General features: G+C 45.1%; 1 protein-coding gene across 1 annotated transcript in view; it reads left to right on the top strand.

The window, feature by feature from the left end:
* The first annotated feature begins 4055 nt into the window (after positions 1 to 4055).
* CHST15 (carbohydrate sulfotransferase 15) overlaps positions 4056 to 9573 on the top strand; it is an 88237-nt gene continuing 82719 nt past the window's right edge. The window contains exon 1 of the mRNA XM_077350024.1: positions 4056 to 4450. The gene's annotated coding sequence lies outside the window, so the exon portion shown is untranslated. The remainder of the gene's footprint in view (positions 4451 to 9573) is intronic.

Genomic DNA, 9573 nt, shown 5'->3' with positions numbered 1-9573 from the left:
TCAGGGGTAGTCAAACTGCAGCCCTCCAGATGTCCATGAACTACAATCCTCATGAGCCCCTGCCAGCATTTGCCACAGGGGCTCATGGGAATTGTAGTCCATGGACATCTGGAGGGCCGCAGTTTGACTACCCCTGTTATAGATAGTAGAGGCATCTTATAGACAGTAGAGGCTGCTAAGGCATTGGTGCTAAATGTGATGAGATTGGAAACTACTGCACACACACAAATTAATCATCTTAATTGAGTAACTTTGGATTTCATTATTCATACTCATGGGAGAAGCAGGAAGAAGTAACTAGCCTTCTTCATCATGGCTGAATGGTATCCAACACACTGGATTTGCAAACTTGCTTCAGCAGGTCTGTAAGATTTTATACGTTGCACACTTGGAACATTAAGATCCAGAATCCCCCAGACTGATCATTCAAGGCCTTGTTTGGACTGACGTCAAAGCTTTGATGGAGGAGAGGGAAATTAGCAAAATCAACAAACCAGCAAAAGGGGACATTTATCCCCCTAATGCGTGAAAGCCAGTTCAATGCATGTTTACTGGGGGGGAGGGGAGTCAAATTTTGTACAATAAGGTTTACTTCCAAATACAATGTGGATAGGATTTCAGCTTTAGCCACCAGAAAGCAACTATGAAAGTGAAAGGAATGTTCAACCCCTCTAACCTAATAGTTGCCTGACCACCACTGTAAACTGTGAATGTGCTTTAAATATGATGTTTTGTATATTCGAGCCTAATTCATGTGACATGATGAATACATCTTTTGATAAGATCAAGAAATTCTTCTGTCATAGCTTATCCTTGATAATAGATTTCATGCATTTAAGCAGAATTAACATATGATAAACAGAGTCCTGTGACTAGCAGCTGGATAGTGAGTAAGAATGGATGTTGTTAAAACATACAGGAATTAGTTATCTAAGGTCTGACCAAGTACGTAAATTAAATGTATTCCTACAAGATGACATGGTGCACACATCAGGCAAGTTATTAAGATGCTATGAGATTCTGTGGCTGGCTGGTTTAGATGCAGATTTAGAGGGCAGAGATAAGATGTCATAATAATACACACAATTGCACAACCCTATCTTACTTAGCCACGCCTACAGCTGTGATTATTTGCACACACAGATACTCATTCCATGTAAGAAAAGCACTCATAGCACAACATGAATGTAGAATGTAATCAGATTAATTAGAGCAGGGGAGAAATGCATAGGGGCAGAAAATGAGCAATGTAGCTTCTGGACTCAAATCTAGCTCTTGTACTGTACACCAACACAGCTGCTCTCTGAAACGATAGCAGGTATAGTTTGATAGGCATTTGAGAATTTATAAAATGAGAGAACTCCTGTAGGGAAGGTATCCGAACTCAAGTAGCTCTCAGTACTTCATTCCCTAAATGGTGAATATAATCCCAGGTTGTCCAGAAGCATTAACTTCAGTCACTGAAAATCTTTTCACTTATCTCAGATGTTTGGACTGAGGCAGAATGACACATTCTTTAGTTAACACACACTACCAACCATTTTCTTTTTCTTTCCTTAAGGATGCGATGTTTGGAAGCTTGTTTTTAATTAAATTAAGTTGCTTTACATCTAGTGTTTTATTTTTTTGTATTCCACCCCGAGCCTTTGGGAAGGAGCGAAATAAAAATCCATAAATTAATTAATAAATAAAACTTTATTTGTCAGAGTACCATGAATGAACTGCTGGGTGGCATAGCTGGCCAAATGGACAGTGAGGAGTTGGGCATTTCCAGTAGTGGAATCTAGCAACAGAAACATCAGACTTTAAAAAGCCTCCTGTGGAAATCTGCCCTCAGTAAATGATTTTTGGGATTCTCTGCCACAAGATGTATTAATGGCCACCAGTTTCGTTGCTCTTTAAAAGGAATAAGACAAATGTATGGGGGGCAGGATCTATGAATGGCTAGTAGGCACGATGACTAAATGGAGCTTACATCAGAACAAATTGGGAGTCCAGTGGTTTCTTTAAGACCAATTAAGTTTTATTCAAGGAATGAGCTTGTGTGCGCATGCCCCCTTCCTCAGACACAATGCCCATCTTTGGAGTATTCTTCTGAATACAAGTGCTGGAATCAACAAGGGGGGGGGGGGAGGTTGTAGCTTCTGTGCCCTGACTGTAGGCCTTTCAGGAACTTCTGCTTGTCTTCTGTATAAAACAGAATGTTGCACTAAATAGATCATTGGTTTGCTCCTGTATGACTCCTCTGACAAGTATTCAAAGCACTGGTATGTTAAACACCACACACATAAAGGTAAAGGTAAAGGTATCCCCTGTGCAAGCACCGGGTCATGTCTGACCCTTGGGGTGATGCCCTCTAGCGTTTTCATGGCAGACTCAATACGGGGTGGTTTGCCAGTGCCTTCCCCAGTCATTACCGTTTACCCCCCAGCAAGCTGGGTACTCATTTTACCGACCTCGGAAGGATGGAAGGCTGAGTCAACCTTGAGCCGGCTGCTGGGATCGAACTCCCAGCCTCACATACAATAAACAGCATTCCCCCCCCTCTAACGGCCTTCAAAGTTGTCTTCTGAGATGCTTTTCCTTAACTTTTGGGGATGTGTATAGAAATATGAAGCTCAGTGTCATTGGTATGACACTCAGCTACAAAGCTCTCATTAAAGTCATTCAAATTCAATAGCTTGCAATAGCCTTCTGCTTCTGGTGAGACAAAAACGAAATATGCCAGCAAAGGACTGACCCCTTAATACTCATTCTGGTCTCCAGAGACACCAAAAGAGCAATGCTAAACAGGTCAACTCAGAATCTCACTCAGGCTATTCAGGGGGCTTATTGCCAGGAAAGTGTTTTTAGGACTGCATTCTGAATATCTATTCTGTGCTTCAAAGTGCACAATAAAACCCAGCAAACTAACAAGCAATCAAACCCAACAGTGAGATGTGTGGAACAGAGAAATTTGCCTGCAAAAATACAGCCCCCATTGGCCAAACTGTATAATGTAGCCTAAAATAATATAGATGTGCGTGCCTTCCTCAAAGCTGAGAAGAATTAAGCCGTCATTACTCCCAGAATCCCATTTTGCAAGGGCTGACAATGGAATAGGCACTTGCCTTCATTCTAGTCAGAGGCTATCAGGGCAGTGCCAAAAGAAATTGTTAATTGACTGAAGATGGTTCATATAAGGTCAGTTCTCCAGGCATGCAGATCCCGGGCTCTGCAGGATTTTAAATACCAGTCCCTGACTTCAAACTGGAAGCCTGTACAGCTGTTCTAATATTGACATATATGAACGTAACACCTAGGTCCAGTCAACAGATGCACTACATTCCATACCAAAAGAAGCTTCTGATTGTCTTCAAGGGCAGCCCCATGCAGGCTGTTTGATAGTAATCTAGTCTAGAAGTTACAGAAGCATCCATCACTGAGCTAGCACATCTAGGTCTAGTGCAGAATAAGATTAAATGGTATTCCCCTGATTTCCATCAATAACACTAGGTGTAGACATGTCCCTCACCCCATTTATTACCAAATAACTTGCCCAAGAGCCATAAAGTAGCATTTAAGATATCTTTTGATAGTCCATAACAGCAGTATGATACTTTCTTGGTACCCAAGCGATCGTTATCCATTCCAGTTATACTTTTCCAGGTATTTCTGGGCTGAGATTCAGCTGTGAACATTGTGCTTGCTCTGCCCACATACCACTGAAGCGACCAATAAGCAATTTTTGTATGAAAAGCAGCGTGAACACTATTGCATGAGGCGACAGCATGCCCGTCTTTTTGCTGCATGCCCTGTTATCTGACTGAACGTCTTAAGCTTGTGTGAAGTAGTCCGAGCGGGCAGAGCCCGATCTGGCAAAGGCGGCTCTCCGCGGTGGGCCGACAAGATAAGGGTCACTCGTGGCGTTGGTGGCGCGCGTGTCCCTCCTCCCCCGGACTTGGCAGCCCCTCCCCGTGCCCTGGCGAGTCCCCAGGAACTTGAAGGCAACTCCTGTATTTTTAGCCTTGCGGTGCTCCTTCCCGGCCCTCTGGGGAGCCACGAGAGCCACCGCGTGCTCGGAAAGTCTCAGGCCGCAGCTTTGGGCTGGGCAGGGCTCCGTGGCGCTGGCCGCTGCTGGGGACTGGCTGGAAACCGCCTCCGCCTCGTGGCCCCGGCCGAGAACGCGAGCAGCCGCCGCCGCCAGACAGTTCGACTCGACAGCTGGCGGAGGCACCACGCCTCCCTGCCCCCCCTCCCCCCGCTCGCTCTGCTCCGCTCCGCTCCGCCCCGCCTCGCCTTTCCCCGCTCGCTGCCTGGCGTGGTGCGGCGCGCACGGCTGGGGAAGCGAGCTAGCGAGGCAGCCGCTGGAGGGCCAGCATCACCGCGAGCCAGGGGGAGCGGAGGCTCGGCTGCGCCGGGCGAGGCGGGCTGGAGCCGCCGGCTGCGAGGAGAGACGTCGGAGGGCGAGGTGAGCGGAGGGGCGCTGAGCGAGGCAGGCGCTGTCGGGGCCAGAGGCGAGGGGGACCGAGGGGGACCAGGCGGCCAGGCAGGCAGCGCACGAGCGGACGGGTGAAGCGAAGCTGCAGCTGCCCAGGGAGGGAGGGAGGAGACCGCCGCACTGCCGCCGCACGTGCCCCTCGATTGTTTCGGACCCGCATTGGGCAGCCGGCGGGCGGACCAAGGTCAGAGTTGCCAGAGAGAGCGGGCGCTGCCTCGGCTCTCTCTCGGCTCACTTTAGGAGAAGTTGCGCGGAGTCGGGGACGGAGAGGGAGAAGGGGCGGCGAGCGTCTCCGGCGCGCACGCTGCTGAAGCGTATCTGAGGGAGGGAGGGGTCGTCGCGCGGGCGCTGTCCCTTATGGAGCGCCACTGAGGCGTCGTGCCAAACGGGATGCCCACCTACAAAGCTCCTCAGGGAGGGCGGTAAGTGGCGCGTGGCAGAGAGTTGTTGAGGAAAGAGGCACGCAGACGCGGGCATCCTCACTGCCGCTCCTCCCATCCTGGCCGGGAGCACGCACAGGTGTAGGAAGACAACACCTGGGGAGAAAAAATCTTGCCCCGCCTCCTTCCTTCAGAGAGCTCGCCCCCCCCCCCCCCAGCCCTTGGCCGACCGTGACTTTTCTGAAGGGACTCTGAGCGTGAGGCAGAGTGTTTCCAAGAGTTAACACTACGCTGATTGTCCAAAAGCAAAACCCCTGCCGGTATAGGATGTCTAGAGTGGTTATTGTTATGCAGAAACGCAAAACTCATTCAGCTCACCGTTCCATTCATCCGGTACGGGAACTGTTCGTCAACATGGCAAGATGGTTCCCAGAGGTAAAAGTGAAAGGTGCTTTTGAGAATTCCGAAAAATTAGGCCTCTGGTACCTTGTACCTGCCTTTTCCTGCCCTCTGCCGTTGTACTTTGACAGCAGTTTGACATCACCTATGTCTCCAGGTGCTGCTTAGGAAAGTGTGTTGATGCAGTCTCTAAGCTTATAGTGTACATCAGGATAAGAAGGGTTGGGATCAGAGACATAATATGATCTTGTGCCAAGCCACCCAAAGCCTTCTCCTTGCTTGGGTTATTTGCACAGACACTCCGAAATGTTGAGCTGACATGCAGCAGAATTGACGCCTGTAGAGATTATAGCCAAAAGAGTGTGGGTGTGGTCACTGTACCTGTGTAACATAGCAAGTATGTGAAGTCAGTGCTGTATCAACACAATGGTGGATATGCCAGCATGATTATTTAGGTACCTGTTGAGATGCAAATACGTATTTGAGAGTCTATTGATTGCATTCAATTTCTGTACAGTTTAGCTTGGGGGAAATGCATTACACTGCTAATCAGTGTTGCTTTTTTAGAGACCCCAAAATACTCACCCCAAGGATGTATGCATATTCCTATAGCAAGTTTCTACTAGATCATTCTGATCTACTAGATCTTAATACAGAAGCACCTGTATAGAGTGGATCTGTATATATATGCATAGGTGTTTGTATGTTTATTCAAAAGGTCTGTCATCATTAGCAAAGTCTGAAATATGTGGAAAACTATGTTTTCATGATGATTATTTATTTATATTTAAATTTATACCCCACCTTTCTCAACAAATGTCGTCTCGTGAAGGCTTACAAGATAAAACAGAGTACCCCATAAAACTCCCATTAAAGCATTAAAAATAACATTATCCACAATATCAATATCAATTATCAAGAGGGCAGTATGAACTCAACAACTATTTTCCAAATCCAACTCAGCTGTTCCAAACTGAGAACCAATACCATGGTCCTAAATGGTGTAAACTCGAGAGTTTACGCTTGGTGTAGAAGGCTTAGCATAGGGCAGGGGTAATCAAACTGCGGCCCTCCAGATGTCCATGGTGTTCACTGGCAGGGGCTCATGGGAATTGTAGTCCGTGGACATCTGGAGGGCCGCAGTTTGACTACCCCTGGCATAGGGCTTAGTGTCTTGATCAGACCTTGCCAGAAAGACTTTGTTTTAGTGATCTTTACACAGCAGCACTGGTCACAGAATTTTCAGGGAGGGTAATTTGCAGAACAGCGGTGGCAGAGAGACCCTGTCACTCGCTAATGTGTACTGTTTCACTGTTCAGTGGTAACTTGCTAAACTTGAAATGTTCTAACTTTCCTCTTTAGCCATCTTGTCCTTCAAATTAAAGCATATCAGCAACTTCCTAGGAAAAGGCAGGACAGCAGCAATGTTTTACAGCTGGCTTGAATTTTTAAGTCCTGTTGAGGTTTTAAAACGACCCTCCTCGCTGCTTCATAACATTGATAACAATGAGGCATGCATTTTGTTGTGTCTGTTTCTCAGTTATACCCATCCATGAATTCAGTGCAGGCATTGAACTATTCCAGTTTGCACTCTGTAAACAGATCTAGGCCCTTGACATTTTTTTAAGCGTCCTTTTAGAGTGTAAGCACTCTGCAGTGAGGCCTCGGAGAAGGCTGCATAATAAGTAAGATAATGTAATTTTGCTGTCATCTTTCTGGGTTGCCTGTTGGGCTGAGACCTATCTTATGGAGAATTTGCTGATTGGCTAATTACAGTGTTTTTATGGTGATTTGTCAGGGAAGACATTTGTTAAATAGCTTGCATCCAAGGCAGAGCTTGCTTTTTTCATTTAATTTGGGCAGGATATATGTTTGCTAACTGAAACTGTCTATGGACCTGACTACTGGGCAATTAGATAATAATGAATGATGTCTGGGGAAAGGCATAACCCTACTGAGTTATCGTTTTATGTGCTCTTGGGGTCCTGTAATGATATTGTAAGGCACAAATCCTTTAAGCAAGCTGCTCATCACTCAGTGAACTATGGCAGGACCATATGTGATCTTTCTTTTCCTCCTTTACAACTCCATGATAGTACTTTGCTCTGCAGACAGCAGAGATCATAATATTTTAGATCATAATATTTTAGACCATAATATTTTATGTTTAAAGGACAACTGTATATATTTCTGGTGCAGAGTGGTAAGGCAGCAGACATGCAGTCTGAAAACTCTGCCCATGAGGCTGGGAGTTCAATCCCAGCAGCCGGCTCAAGGTTGACTCAGCCTTCCATCCTTCTGAGGTCGGTAAAATGAGTACCCAGCTTGCTGGGGAGTAAACGGTAATGACTGGGGAAGGCACTGGCAAACCACCCCGTATTGAGTCTGCCATTAAAACGTTAGAGGGTGTCACCCCAAGGGTCAGGCATGACCCGATGCTTGCACAGGGACATTACCTTTACCTTTATATTTCTGCAGTTGATTTCTGAAATCTGTCTGATATTTTTTTAGTTTGCAAACCATGACATCAAGACTTTTCCTATCTGTGTCAGTTTTATATCTTTTACTTCCCACTCTGGATTTGTTTAGCAAACAAGTAATAGCTTTTTATCTGTGCCATAATTCTTGGCTTTTCTGATGTGAAAAGCCATAAGCAACTTGTAAAACTCAGTTAATCGGAGATACCTGTAGATGCAACAGTTAGAAATGTAGATTAATTGCATGAAGAACGAATATATTGGAAGCATGACAAACTCTAATTCATTAATGTAAACAATTGTCCTGTTAAACAGTATTGCCTTAGTCCTTGGCTTTCCTTAATTTGGGAGGGTAATTCCTGAAAAATACTTCTAAATTTCTACTGCTTATTGTATGTAGTGGGGATATGTCCACAATCACAGTACTGAACCAAATTTTTCCTCATCTGATATGCTAAAAGCTCCATCTATGTTTTTGGTTGTTGTTTTTTTGTCACTGGGGCCATTTCCTACTATTGGGCATTGAGTCAAAATAGTCATTTGGCTCATTACACGCCAAGGGAAAAAATTAATTTGTATGCTGAAGAGAAAGCTTTACTTCTATAAAGGTCACCTCACACAACAATATTTTAATGAGCGTTTACCCCAAGTGGTTCTAGGAAAAAAGCATACTGTGTTTATAGATATAGGCAACATGGATTTCAGACATGCTTTCTGAAGCTACATTTTACCACTTAGAAATGGTAAGAAATTGAGCTTTTATTTAATATAGAAGAATGGAATGTAGCCAAAGACTGGAACGTAGTCAGTGTAACCACATCTTCAAAAAAAGGTTCTAGAGATCTGGGAAATTACAGGCCAGGCAATCTAACATCGGTATTGGGTAAATTGATAGAATCTGTTGTTAAAGATAGAAATAGTAGGCACATTGATTAATCAGCATAGATTCTGTAAGAGGAGATCTTGTATCATTAACCTTTTAGAGTTCTTTGAGGGGATGAACAAATGTGGATAAGGATGACCCAGTAGATGCCTAGATAAACTTCCAGAAAGCTATTGATAGCTCCTCATCAGAAGCTCCTAAGTAAACTCATCAGTCATGGGATAAGAGGACAAGTCCTCATGTGGAATAAAAACTGGTTAATTTACCGAAAATAAAGAGTGAGTCTAAATGGGCAATTTTCTCAATGGAAGGTGGTTAGCAGTGGGGTCCCACATTGTATTAGGTGTGGTGATTTAACTTGCTCATTAATGATTTGGAGATAGGAGTAAGTACCGAAGTGGCTAAGTTTGCAGGTGACACTAAGTGGTTCAGGGAGGAGTATGAGGCACTCCAGAGGGACAGGGCTAGGGGATATCAGTGTGGCAAATGAGTTTCAATGTGAGCAAGTACAGAGGATTGCCCAGTAGAGCCAAAAATCCTAACTATGAATATATGCTGATGCGGTGTGTGTGGGTGTCCAAACTAGTAGTGACTGACCAGGAAAGAGATCTTGGAGTCATCATAAAAGGTAAAGGTAAAGGTATCCCCTGTGCAAGCACCAAGTCATGTCTGACCCTTGGGGTGACGCCCTCCAGCGTTTTCATGGCAGACTCAATACGGGGTGGTTTGCCAGTGCCTTCCCCAGTCATCATAGGTAACTCATTAAAATGTTGAACCTGTGTGACTGAAATCTTATAAAGGCAAACACTATGCTGGGGATTATTAGAAAGGGAACCCTGACCAGAATAGCCCAGGATGCCGGATCTTGTCAGATCTCAGAAGCTAAGCAGAGTTGGTGTTGGTTAGTATTTGGATGGGAAAACCTCCAAAAAAAACTATGGTCATGAAGTGGAG

Source organism: Paroedura picta, chromosome 8 (genome assembly GCF_049243985.1).
Source record: "Paroedura picta isolate Pp20150507F chromosome 8, Ppicta_v3.0, whole genome shotgun sequence".
In the NCBI taxonomy this organism is placed as follows: domain Eukaryota; kingdom Metazoa; phylum Chordata; class Lepidosauria; order Squamata; family Gekkonidae; genus Paroedura; species Paroedura picta.
Note: the sequence above shows the minus strand (reverse complement) of the source record. Positions and strands in the feature narration are given on the sequence as shown.